The 13,665-nt window shown below is 52.1% G+C and overlaps 1 long non-coding RNA gene across 1 annotated transcript; it reads left to right on the forward strand.

Moving 5' to 3' along the window:
• Positions 1 to 4,813: 4,813 nt before the first annotated feature.
• On the forward strand, positions 4,814 to 11,590 carry LOC118171191. Its single transcript, XR_004753096.1, has 3 exons — positions 4,814 to 4,989; positions 10,341 to 10,555; positions 11,167 to 11,590. It is a non-coding gene; the product is annotated as an uncharacterized LOC118171191 (long non-coding RNA).
• The last annotated feature ends 2,075 nt before the right edge of the window (positions 11,591 to 13,665 follow it).

Raw genomic sequence — 13,665 nt, forward strand, 5'->3', positions numbered from 1 at the left:
GTGGTCCCAGGGGCTGTGGGCCATGTCTGCAGGCAGCGCTGCCCCACGGGACCTGCCAGTGCTCAGGCAAGAAATGGTTCTTCTTCATGTACAGCCTGTGTGTCCTGAACTGCTTCTCAGCAAGCTGGGTGCTGGCCAGGAAAGTCCCTGCCCAGAGAGCTTGGAATGGGGGTGAGGGCACCGCAGGGGGCACAACAGGCCAGCACAATGGGTAGTGAGCAGAACGCAGTGGGATTATGGCCATCACCAGGTGTTCTGTAGGCAAAGTGATGAAGATGAGCCACACGGAGGGATTTTGGCTGTGCTGTCAGTACAGGGAGGTTCATGGGGAGCTGATGGTGGTTGTGATGCTTGCAGTGCCTGGCATTCTGCCTCTTCATCCTTCCTTGGGACCCAGGACCCAGCAGCAGGGCAGAAAAGGGCACAAAGCACATGACAGCAAGTATTGCATGGCAGTGCAGTGCGGCTGGCTTGCTGTCACCCGTGACCCTTTCTACATGCTCCCTGTAGCCCTCAGTGGCTGCTTCTTCCTCCAGACCCACTTCTGCTGGGGTACTTGGGGGTTCCAGCAGCACCAGCACCTCTGATGGGGATGAGCCCCCATCAGCTATGGTCACTCAGGAGGGAGAGGAGCTCTCCCTGCCTGCTGAGCCTGTGCTGGCTCCAGTCCATCACCAGCACTGCTGCCAGGCTGGCCCCACAGCAGCCACAGGTGCATGAGTGGCTGAAGGACATGCTTGTTTGTGTTAACCCAGCCTGGCCCCTTTGCTGTTAGCACTGTGAGGCACGTGGGCATCACTGGTGGCTTCTGCTGGCTGTCCTGGTGGTGTGCATCAAGTACCACCTGGACCTGCTCGAGAGGCTCTTTGGTCCCTCCTGGTTACTCCTCACAGCAGCAGTGCTGGCGGTGGAGAGGCACCAGGAGCAGCCCCTGTTCCTTGCAGGGATGGTCTGTGATGGGCCCACAGGCTGCTCTCGGGCTGCCTGGAGCTGAGACCAGCACCCGTCTGGGCCCAGCGGGTACTTTGGGGCCTGAGCGCTCCCTGGGGCTGGACAGAACATCCCAGGACAGCAGATGGGTCCCCTGGGCCACCGCGGAGGAGAAGCCAAGTGCCTTTGGTGTGCTCCGGGGCTGCCCCGTGCCGAGCTGCAGCATTGTTGGGCAGGATCTGAGCAGCCATTGTGCAGGGCGAAACAAGCCCTTCCTATCGTGTCAAAGGCTCGCGGGGTGGCTCTGCTTCCAGCTGCCGGCTAGTGCGGCCCTGCCAGAGCCTGCCGATAACAATCTCCTCTTGCAACAGGGGTCAAGTCCTCGCTCCGGCGGGTGATGTCACCTTATCAGCGCTCATGGCTGGCGATAAAGGGATCAATGCAACCTCAGCCGCCTCCCCGCCGCAGCGCCTGGCTGCAGACACAATGTGCGGGGCCCCGCGTGCTCCTTCCCCAGCGGGAGGGTCGTGCAACCTGGCCCCGTGCAGCACCAGGGCTGGGAACAATAGTGGCCATGGTGGGCGATTCCTGAAAGTCATGTGCTCACCCCAGCCATGGCAGAGACAATTTGTCAAAGTCCCATTTTCCTCTCCCTGATAAGATAGGGCTCATGGAGTACAATAATGCCTTCCTGAGATACAATTGTGTCTCTTCTACCCGGCACATGCAGAGGGGAGGCTAATTTTGGCCTCGCAGGGCTAGCGGAGGGTGAAGGGGGCTCCTTATGGGGGCCAGGATAGCCCTGGCCTGGGGATGGCAGGGTCATGCTGCCAGCCACACTGCTGCGGGTGACCCATCTTGGCCCTTGGCAAGCTCTGCCCTTGTAGCTTTGGGAGCGCTTTGCTCCTGCCCTGCTTCATTTCCCCACCTGCCAAGGCTCAGTCGCGCTGTCCCCACCGAGCGCAGTACTGGGGACACAGTGTGCAGGGAGACGATGTCCCCGGCCTCCCTGATGGTCCTCCCAAAAGGCATCACAGCCACAGGAGAGGCAGCGTGAGTGGGTTTGTGGTCGTGCAGCAGGTGTGTGCTGCACAGGGATGCGGAGCTGCACGGGGATGTGGTCCTGCCTGCCCCACGTAGGTGCCCAGTGCCTGCAGCCGTGCCCTCACCCCTGCTGTCCTTACCACATACCGCAAGCATGTCCCTCCACAGGCAATCTCAAAGAAAATGCAGCAAATGGCACCACTGGCAAAATCAGGCCTTATGAAATCCCCAGCCTGACAGGGAACAGGGCTTTTTAAATAAGAACAGGGAGGGTGCTGCAAGGAATTGGAGTGGGGTATTTGTGGGTGTTGGTTCTGCCCTGCTCCTGTAGGGCAACGTGCAGCACCCATCAGCACATCCCTCTGGCAGAGCTGACGTTTCCATTTTGGGGTATTGCTAGGGATGCATTTTCTGCACAGCTTGAAATCTGAGCATAATACTATCTTCATGAACCATATTCACTAGTCTGATAATGTGACCCGACAAAAGGTCAATGGAAAAGTTAATATAATTTATTGGCTGATTTAAAAAAATCTAATCATCTGTTTTTCCTTTTTCCTGCCCACCCCCCACCCGCACCCAGCGCCCTGCTGACATTTTCCAGCTATTCCCAAAACAATGGTGAGGGTGGGAATGCTCCGAGCAGGCACAGCTTTGGAGAAGGCTTTTCCTGAGGGGCTGCTGCTGCACCTTTCTGCTCCTGCTCTGGGAGGAGTGCAGGGGATGCTCCACGAAAGCGAGGTGCAGACAAGGACACTGGCACAGACAGGGCTACACCAAGGTGCCAACAATGTCCTCGCCACAGGCACAGCCCGCTGGGTGAGGTCTCCATCGGCACCTGGCACTCTGCCTCTCAGGAGGAGGAGGACGCAGTGTGGCATGTAGTTGGGTGCGCACCTTTGCACACGTGTGTGAGCAGTGGGAAGCGCTGTCACGCAATAGCACGTTCCTCCCTTTGAGTTTCCCAGCCACCACGAGCGTGCTGCCACTCGCTCGCCCAGCACAAGGGGTTGAAAGCCACAGGGAGCAGCTGTTTCACCCCTGTGCTATTCACAGCCACTTGTCTCCTCCTGCCCTGGAGCCTGCGCTGTCTGCAGAACCCTCGGAGGTGTCTGGAGCAATCCAGCAGCCAGGTGCCTGTCGGGCATGACCTGTCCTGAGGAGGCAGGTGAGCTTGCTTCATTAGGGTGGAGCTGCAAAAGTAATTAGTCATTTCTTATGCTAATACCTTACAGATTCAAGAGAAAGGACCCCAGAGGGCAAAGGATGGTGGAAAGGATCCAGCAGCTTCTTGTTCAGCGTGATGATCAGCTGCTTGGAAGTGGAGGTTCTGGAGCTGCTGCCCTGCTGAGCCCTGGGAGGGAGAGGGCATGGGAAGTCCTCTTCTGGCGTGGGCCTGGGGAAAGAGAGTCCAGAGCACTGCTGTTGGGCTGCTGGGCGCTGTCCTGGGGTGGGGATGGGAATCCCTAACTCCTGACAGCAACCGACTGCCCTTGCTGGCTTCTCTGCAGCCCCCCAGGTCTGGCTGTTACTGAGGAAAGCCTGGAGTAATGAGGTGAGCCTGAGCAGCGTGGCTCAGAGAGCAGGCAGTGAGGAGTGGGTGGGTAACATTTATTATACAATTTCAGGAAAGCACAGTGATCCTCAGACATGATCTGTTTTCTGCAAGGCTGGTTCGTGCGTCTCAGTGCTTGGCATGACTGCAGCCCCAGGCTTCCCCAGTGCAGCTCTGCTTCAGCAGCCACTGGGCAGGGTGCTCCTGGGGTGCTGCTGCCCCTGAGCAAATCCAGCCTCCCTGACCAGGGCAGATGGGGCTCACACACAGGGAAGGCAAGGGGTTGCCTCCCAGACTAACTAGGAGGTGTTGCAACACCTCAGGCTCTGACTCCCTGCACCGTCGTTGCTTGCAGTGGCACTGGGAGCAGGCACAGCCTTCCTCCTGGCAGCATGGGGCAGAGGAGGCCTCCCAGCCTCAAGCTTTGTTGTAACACCAAAGGCTGCCAGCTGCAAAGCAGTTTCCTGAGAGATGCTGGGAGAACAAGGTTGCATATGTCACTTTGAGGCAGAATGGCCAAGGCAGGAGAGCCCCAGGAGGGCAGATGGGTACGGGCAGAGCAGCCGTGGCCATCCCGTTGCCTCCTTGCTGCGCCAAGCTTTGCAGCCCTCTCCCTGCCTTGTCTTTAACAGAGCTTAATTTAAGGTTGGATGGAGAATTTAGTCTGCATAAAGCCACAAAAAATGTTAGCAGTTTGTGTCCATTTGTAATTTCAGCTTAATTACTGCCAGTGAGAGAACATTGCCTTCTTGCCAGAGGCTTGCTTTCATCCTTACTTAGACACCGTTTATTTACTGTCTGGCAAAACTGTGGAAACACCACGAGTGTCCTACAGCCGAGAATACCTCGCCCTGCAGCTGAAAGGCTGCTGGTTTGGTGCTTGGTTATGTGCCTCAAATCTTCCTCCTGCTTTGTGCCTTCAGAATCTCTTCAGAAATTTTGGGGGAATGCAGGCACACAGAAACCAGTCTGTCAGCCTGGCGTGGCTCAAGAGAGTTGCTTGATGCTGCAGCCATGGCTTCGGCCCGTGCTTACCGACCTGCAGCATGCCCTCCTTGGGCCAGGGCCCAAGCCCTGTGGTACCTCTGTGGCCCAGTTTTTGGGCCTGCGGATTTCCCCTTGACAGTGTAGCTTGCTACACTTGCTACACAGAGCTAGCTGATGGTGGGGAGAACTCATCCCCATGTGTCACGGCTCGACGGGCACCCACGGCAAGGACATGGCATTGGTGTGTCCTGTGAGGGCACAGGCAGTGCAGAGGGGGGAAGGTGTCTGTCTCTGAAGTGGGGTGAGCAGGGATGGCAGTGGAAACAGCACACCTGATAATGGGTCTGATTATGGTTAATAGGTCTGATTACGGATTCCCCTTGGAGCACCCCAGAAAGCCAATATCTGTGCCTTCACCAGCAAGCAGCACGGCGCAGCAGGACCAGGCCTGTACAGCAGAGGAGGGGCCGCAGGTATGTTCCAGAGGGTTTTCGTCTTGGACAGGCCCTAGCCTGGCTCTGGAGGCTGTGCTGCATTAACACTTGCACCACATCAGGCAGGATCCCAGAGAGCAGCTGCAGGCTTAGCTCACCCAAAGGGAACCTGGTTCTTTTGCTCCACGGTTACTTTGGTGTGAAGCAAAGCACGGTGCTAACCAGGCTGATCACACGACTTGCTTCAAACACATGCCCCAGGTCCAAAGCAGCACACTCGTGCAGTTGTACCCCTCAAGCCTTCGTGGTCTCAGACCTGCTAAAAGAAAGTCCTCTGTCAGTGGCATTGAAGTGAGGTGGGGCCTGGAAAATGTTCCACCTCCAAGGGAAATTAGGAAATCCATGCATCTGCAGTAATTCGACATATCCAAGAGGTACAGAAGTCCACCCAGGAGCTGGTGGGATGGGAGCACTTTGGCAAGAATCAGCTTTTCTCTAGCCTGCTTCCTACCCTCTGCTCCTTCCAGCTCTGGGGCTGCACAGGAGAACGTAGGAGTGATGGTAAGAAAGTGAGGACTCTGCTTCTGTCCGTGTAAGATCAGCTCTCGGCAGCAACTGTCGCAAGGCACAGAGTGAGGGCTTGGATGGGAAGAAACCCTCAGCTGCAGTGGGAGGTCACGGGCAGCCACAGCCAGGCTGGAGGTGACCCTTGTACAGCCACGTTTCTCCCTGGAGCTGCGGGTCCCTGCAGGAGACCTGGGCCAGCAGCAGGACCCGTGACAGCCCCAAGCCCTGAAGGGCCCTGAAATGCTGCTTTGCACAAATGTACAAAGGAGGGCTGCAGTGCTGTGAAGTCCCGTCCACAAGAGGCTTCAGGAGGGAGCAGTAAAAGATGACAATGTGGTGTAGGAATGATATCATAACAACAGTGAGTTGTGTGTACAGTGAGGGTGCTGTTTCAGGTTATATTTATATGCTAATTTTGCCAGGATTATGAAACTGGGTGTTATTGCTCATGGATAGTGTGGCAATAATTTCTCTTGGACCACAATGTTAAAATCACATTCTGTGTCCAGCCATAGCAGTAGTCAGGAGATTTCTCTTCATTTGCCGGGAGAGTGATATTTTTGGTTTAAACTCTGTTAAAACTCTGGATAAGCCACGGATACCAAACTTCCCCTGCTCTGCCCCCATTACCATTGCTATTAGCATAGCACTAGAAGGGGGATTTGTGCTTGATTCCCCCATGGGCAGGAACAGGAGCTGTCCCCTCGGCTCACTTCATCTCAGCACGTGCCTACCCCTGTCTCGTGTCCTCTCTGAGCAGCTCCCATCAGAGATGGACAGGGGTGCGGGGACCTTCATCCTGACCCAGGGCAGCAGCAAGGGCTTCTGCTTCTCAGCAGCTGATGTCAAAGAACAGACAGTGAAAGCAAGCAGTGCATGCACTGTCAGATATTTCCTCAAAACGGTCATCAAATCCAGGGTGTTTTTTTTTTCCCAGTTCAGTAGGGGAATTTTGCTATGACAAATATGTCTCGGAAACTGGGAATGCAAACAGCACTAGTTCAAAGACATTTTTCCAGTGCTGCAGACCTAAAGCTGCTCATCACAGCATAGCTCTCGCTGGGCTGAGTGGTAACAAGGATTGCATTCTTGCTTCATGCTAAGGGTATAAAAGCAAGGCACTAATTTGCAGATCTTAAAGAATGTGTCAGTGGTATTTCAGTAATCTAATGCTCTGTAGCCTGTGAAGGCTGCACAGTAACTGAAAGGAAATATATCTTTGTTTTTATTCACTTGGCTTTATTCCTAATTCACTCTTTGATGCCATCAGCCTGGGATAATACATTTTCAGAGATATGCTTGAAATTAAGGAAATGAGTCTGATTAAGTCCTTCAAACATCTTTGAGGGAGAAATGTACAACAATAGAGGTATTAAAGGCCCCATTTTCAAGCAATTCTAATATGAAATCAAAACATCGTGCTGCTGGATAGTGAGGTCCATTAGCAGTGTGTGTGCATTCTTCAGCTCTAAAGCATATCTGCTTTTCCAGTTGTGAAAGCTGCCCAAGAGCTTGAATTTTTCCTCTGTGCCAGGTGGGCAGAGGCAGGTTCATTTCGCAGTCGCTTTGCTTACAGCCAAATAATAAGTTCAAGAGCACTTGCCCTTTGCTAAATGTACCCTCTTAGATAAAAGCGATGGTTTCTCAAGAGTCTTGCCTTTGAGGTTGGCCTACATTTTACCTATTTACTTGTTTGCTTTGGTATGTCTGTGCTGGCTTGGGTTTCCCTGCCGTGGGTGGAGTTTCCCTGCATTTACTGGAATACTTCTTAGCGAAGTCAGTGGCTGTACCAGTACCTGCCAGGTCCTCTGGGCAATTTTTCCATGTGGCTGGGATAACTGCTACCAAACCGAACCTCCTTCGCAGGAGAAAATGCTGCAGCCTCTGCTTTGCTGCTGCCCCCACCGGTGCTGCCATGGTGCCCTAAGATTTCTGCCCAGCCTGGGTTTGGACAGGATGAGCCCTGTGCAAACCCTTGGGACAGCGGCGTCCTCGCTGGAGACACCTGGGTGTGCTCAGCACGGCAGCCTACAGGCGGTGCAGTCGTGGAGGCAGGAAAAGCTCTCACTGCCTCCTTTCCTTGAGCTACAGTGTGGGTCAGGCAAAATCTGACTGTCCTGCTAGCTGAAGGACTTCTGCATTAAAGACAGAAAAAAACAGGGGCAAGTACCAAGAAAGCTAGTGACATGCCCAGTAGCTGCAGAGAGGTTCATTTAAGGCTGTGGCAGGAACCGTTGGGGAGGGAATCGTCTTGGAAGGGCCTGAGCAGTAAGCTGGAAACAGGCACGGCCTCCCTGCCGCAGGCCTGGGGATGGCAAGAGGAATGGGAAAGCACGACTATTTAAGATCTTGTTCTAATAAATGGAGTGATGAATTCCCCTTTCACTGTGACTGCTGCTGAAGACATGTGACTTATTAGATATGCTCCTGTTGTAATGGAAATTACTAGCAAGACTATTTAATCCAAGAAGAGCTGAATGTCTGGAGAAAGGGGAAAAAGGATAGGGTGACACGAGAAAAAAGAAAGGCCTCAGCTGTGACAATCTTGGGCACTTTGCACTATTTGCTCTTTAAGCTGTTTCTCAAGATTTTCTGGCAGAGAAATGATAATAAATTGTTTAACAACTCAGACTTGCCAATTTAGTTTAAGCAGCTTTAAAAGGAGGCTTTTAAAGACTTGTGCCTCTCAATTGCTGATGATTCATCTTGTTGAACAGTAAAACCGTAACTGCAGATTGCCAGGCCCCATTTCACGGGACACTCTGTACACCTGGCCGTGCCTTCAGGAGCTGGGGCACTTGGCTGGGGTCTGATGTTCCCGTGCAGGTGCCAGATGCGCGTAGGAGCGCAGTGCGTGGCCACGGTGCTGCTGCCAGCCCGCTGACCTTGGGAACCTCAGCCAGCAGCGAGCCCCAGCCTGCAAGCAGCTGAGGTCAGGAAAAGCAAACAAAGGTAGGAAAGGTAGGAAGAGGCTTTCCTTGCCAGGAAAGTCTCACAGGAGGCCCCGTGGTTGTCCCCGAGGAGGTCTGGGTGGCACAGGGCTAGCAGAGGTGTGTTTGCAGCCTCGGTGGCCAGCTGTGGCCAGCTGCACGCCCGTGCACTTGGGAGAAACCTTCCCAGAACCTACTCGGAGCTAAGGCACATATTTATACAGTCCTACCAGAATAGGCAGGGTGGAACACGCTAACATATACACATTAAGGAGAGTGAATAAATAAACAGTAGGTTTTGATTTATTTTCTCTGCTACTTGGATATCTTAGTTTTGGCACAGGATAGATTTTGTACACCAATGTGATCTCCAGTTAGGCTTTTGTGTTTGCTGATTTAGAAATCATGCACAAAGGAGAAAAACCTTGCAAATGTTCTTAAAGCAAAATGATTTTTATGCTCTGTGCTGCAGAAGCACATAAACGTAGCTGGCCCCTGGCAGCTAGGCGCTGTACAGTAGGTAACACTGACATCTCTGCCCTCAAGAATCTGCACTCTAAGATGAGATAACAGGAGATAAATTCAGACTGGGGAAAACATTTAAAATATGATCAGTCAGCCTGAAGAAGGGCACTCACTAAACACCATATATCTTCTTGGCATCATTCAGCACATCCACCACGGAACACGCAGGGACACCAAGGAGCACACACCTGCTGCGTGGGGATCAGGCTGTGGAAGGGAGCAATCGAGGTGTCGCATCTGGCAACTCTTCTAGTTGCAGGAGTTGTAAAGGAGCTGGCGAGACAGTTTTATTGGGTCCTGCACCCAGTTCAGATCCACAGAAGTCATGTTTGGGTAGAATATATGTGCCAATGAAATCCAAATAGTCATGGGAAAGCTTTTAAGAAAGGCTGCTGGACTTGATTTAAGCAGGCTGACAGAGCTGCTTCTGTCCTCCAGCCCCGGGCTGCTATTGTGTTCCCACATTTTTGAGCAAAGTCTCGAGGAATTATGCTGGCTGTAAATGGACGTAACATTTCCAAAAGCTGTGACAGCACTGCAGTGTGTGCTCTGGATCAGTCCCTTGTGTTAGCAAGTCCCACAAAGGTGAATGGAGCAGAGAAAAACTTATTTCTATTGTTGCTTTTTTGTTTGTTTGATTGTTTTCTCTTTTTTTCTACCAGGTTGAAGACCTGATGCTTTAAAAGAACTGAACACAGTGATCTATTGGTAAGCCATAACTCAGTTTGTCCTGTGACCTGTCCCTTTCCTAGACAAAATGTACCTAGCAGTGCTGCTGGAGAGCCGAGCTTGCCAGGCATCTGCAGTGCTCCAGACCAGAGTAATGCCAAGGGAGCTGGAGAGCAGCTGAAACAGCTTGAGGTGGAGGGAACGGGCCAACCACAAAATTAATCTTTGAATTAATAAAAGCCTGCATGGTTTGAGGTTTGTGAAGCAATAAACAAGTTCAAATTTGCCAGAGACTGAAAAAGAAAAACAATTAGGTGTAAGGGAAACCTTCTAATGTGGATAAAGATAATATGTTGGAATACGCAATGGGTTGAAAAAAATGATGAGAAGTTAACCTTTAATTGAAAATGACTACAGGAATTTTGATGAACATGTTAAAGTATGTATCAGAGCAAATCTTTTTACTCTTATTACTAATAGGGAATGATGGAATAAGAGCTTCTGTTTAATAGCAGTAATAACTTCATAATATTTTTCCTTTGAGTCATATGGTAGGCTCTTTCACCAGTCAGTACTTATTCCAAAAAGTATCTGAGACTTTTCCTCATCACAGTCTCCTTTCTGCGTATGTACGGATGCCTGCCACTCCCATTTATGTGTGCTGCCTCTGGTTTTCTCTTTCTCTCAATGTCCCCGCAGAAGAGCACCCATTTCGGTGCTCCTGCCTTCACGTGACTGTTCTGGCAGTGCCATGTAGCTGCCTCTTGCCCCGTGCCCTCCCTGCAGCCTCCGTAGCACTGCCACTTGCTGCACGGCCTGGGAAGGAGGGCAGCTTCATCTTGCTCTGCCAAGCCAACACGGGGAGAGGACTGGCTTTGTGTGAGATGCGATGGGAGCTGTGCAGCAGTTTCAGGGTGAGCTACAAAGGCAATGCAAACTGTGAGTGCACACGTAGAGGACACAACAGCCAGCTTAGGGTGACGCTGTGCTGGGCATCACCCCCTGGAAGTGACCACAGTTCGGTCTGTTTGCAATGTGCTGAGTGACGACTTCCACCAGGCACCACGTGTTTAGGCATTCTGTGCCAAATTTGCAAGGCTAAAAGCAGTTATGAATAAGGGAGAGTCTGAGGAAATGCTTCAATGCAATCCAAATGAAAATTGGGGGAGTTCTTCACAAATGTGTTATTAGATGACTCAGACCCTCACCATTTCAATGTCACAAAAGGAGACTTTCTGGTTTTAAAATAAAACAAAACATCCTGCCTAAAAGGGGAGGCGTAGGCAATAATAATGAATTAAATATAGTTGAAAATTTGGAAAGCTGGTAGCACTGGGTAAATCAATGGTCTGGAAAGAGAGGTAATTAATTAGGGGAATTCAGTGAAAATATATGTGGCCAATATGATTGATCCCCACCCAATTGTGAGAAAAGATGAAATTATTCAGTAAGCTTTTCTGTTCTTCATTTGGAAAATGAACAGAATGGTGTCCCCATACCTAACAGCGATATTTTTCTCTTCCAGGCTGTATAAAGAACTGGTTAATAACCATCCATAAAACTAGAGCTGGAAAACTTGCACACATAAGTATTTTTAAAATTGCCCAACAAGGTCATCAAGTCTTTAATACTGATTTTTCAGCAAATACCGTGTCACTGAATTTCCAGAGAATCAGGGGAAATAACTGTTGAGCCATTATCCCAAAACAGTAACTGCTATGTCCTAGGTAAGCATTAACCAAAACTTGGCTAATCTAACCCCAATCCTTGGCAAAAGCAATAAGGAGGTTGATGAAGTACGCGGCCAACACAGAATTAAACTGCAACATTTTCTGTGAATATGTTGACTCCAGAAATAATGTTTTTAACTTTTCTTGGTGAGGAGACACGCTGAATGTAGGAAGACGATCATTCGGACTTGAGTCAGACCAGTTCAGTACTACAGCTAATTTTGGGCGGCTGCCAACATTTTGTTTCTCCCGTTCTTTTCCTCTTGTTCCCTTAAATAGTGGTCATGTGCCTGCCTGGTGAATCAGTTCAACTCTCGACCAACAGAAAACCATTCCCTATCCATCTTTCACTGGCAGGGTTTCACGTTGGCTCACCTTGCTGGGCTGACTCATGTGGGGGCTGTGTGAGAAGCACCGTGAGTGTGCCACCGGGGCGATGTGATGGGCTCAGGCCATTTCCCCTCCGGAACCTGCTCTGGCTGCACGCCATAAGACGCAATGCTGACCGATTCCCTTGATCTGCAAGGAAGGAGAACTGCTGGAAAAAAATGTACTATGTGAAAATATAGATCCTCGTGTGGCTTACAGATCCCTCAGTGATTTATGGTGCTCTTCAGAATCTTAAACTGATGCACCTGGAAAATGAACCCAAAGGTGTACTTAGTGAAGTCACACCAGTGTTTATAGATTACCTGGAAACATTCAGAAACATTTCTGGTATGGTGCTTGGAACGACGCACACATTGGTGGGGCAGTAATCGAGAGCAGGTCAGATCAGCCCTGCCGCCACAGCTGGCTTTCCTGGCTGGGTGTATCTGAGCAGTACACACATCTGACAGAGCTAAACACCGGGTTCTAGGAACCGAGAACAGAGAGCACACGAGCTTCAGTCGAGCGTGTGGCGGCGAGCAGTGACACGGAAAAGGGCTGCCTGTGAGGAGAGACGCGCTGCTCGGGCACCGCTACGCTGGCAGATAAGCCCGTTGTTAGGTGGCTGCAGGCGCTGTTGGCAGCAGCGGAGTAAGATGGGTTATTAAAGACGGGCGTGTGTCTGGCAGCACGTGTGGAAGCGGGGAGAGATACCAGCCCTTCGCACTCCTCTTGGGTCCGCCCAGCAGGACCTGGGCGACCTGGGGCTGGTTTCATAAAGCGCTGGGGTTTGTCTCTCCCCTGCACGTGCTGCCTGGCCCCTCTGCAGGTGGTTTCTGTGGGCTTTCCCGGTGCTCTCCCCAGGGACGATTGCCTCTGACGGAGCGGTTTTCCATGAGCCGTTTCCCTCCTTTCTCCCTCAGCGCTCTCCAACATCCTTGCGGCCTCACGTGCCTTTACGGACAGATATTTGGAAAGTGGCAGTGCGGTTTTAGATGCTATCAGCCTAGCAGCTGGAGGCAAGAACATGCCGGGCCCATGGGACCACGCAGCTCTGCGCAGCCTGCCAGCGAGGCCAGCGGGAGCTGGGGCTGGCGATCGCTGTCAGCCGGCTTCCTCCAGCTCTGCCAGCCGGTGCTGGGAACGGCACCGGCACTGCGGCAGGCCCGGCAGCGGCCGAGGGACGTGGTTGGGGGGTGGTGGTGGTAGCAGGGGGCAGTGTGATGGGACAGTCTTGGAGGTCTGTTCCCACCTCGGTGATGTTGTGCCTCCCCCAGCCCATCATCAGTGGTTCTGTGACCCCCCAGGCCAACCCTAAAGATGCTGTGACCTTAATGGTTCCGTAAGGCCAACCTTAATGGTTCTGTAACACCGCCAGTCCCACCTCGGTGATGCTGTGAGCCCCCCAGCCCAACATTAATGATTCTGTGGCACCCCCCAGCCCAACTTAATGATGCTGTGGGTCCCCTCAGTCCCACCTCAGTGATGCTGTGACCCCCCCCCAGCCCACCCTTAATGGTTCTGTGACCCCCCCCCATCCAATTTAATGATGCTGTGATCCCCCCAGCCCAACTTTCGTGATGCTGTGAGACCCCAGCCCAAACTTATTGGTTCTGTGACCCCCCCAGCCCAACATTAATGGCTCTGTGAGCGCCCCAGCCCAACGTTAATGATTCTAATTATTCTGTGACCTCCCCCCCAGCCCAATTTAATGATGCTGTGAGCCCTCCCAGCCCAACTTTAATGATGCTGTGACCTCCCCAGCCCAAACTTATTGGTTCTGTGAACCCCCAGCCCAACATTAATGGTTCTGCAAGGCCCCCGAGCCCAACCTAATGATGCTGTGACCCCCCCCATCCCAACCGTGGTGGTTCTGTGAGCCCCCCAACCCAACTTAATGATGCTGTAACCTCCCCCATGCCACC

Source organism: Oxyura jamaicensis, chromosome 9 (assembly GCF_011077185.1).
Source record: "Oxyura jamaicensis isolate SHBP4307 breed ruddy duck chromosome 9, BPBGC_Ojam_1.0, whole genome shotgun sequence".
NCBI lineage: Eukaryota > Metazoa > Chordata > Aves > Anseriformes > Anatidae > Oxyura > Oxyura jamaicensis.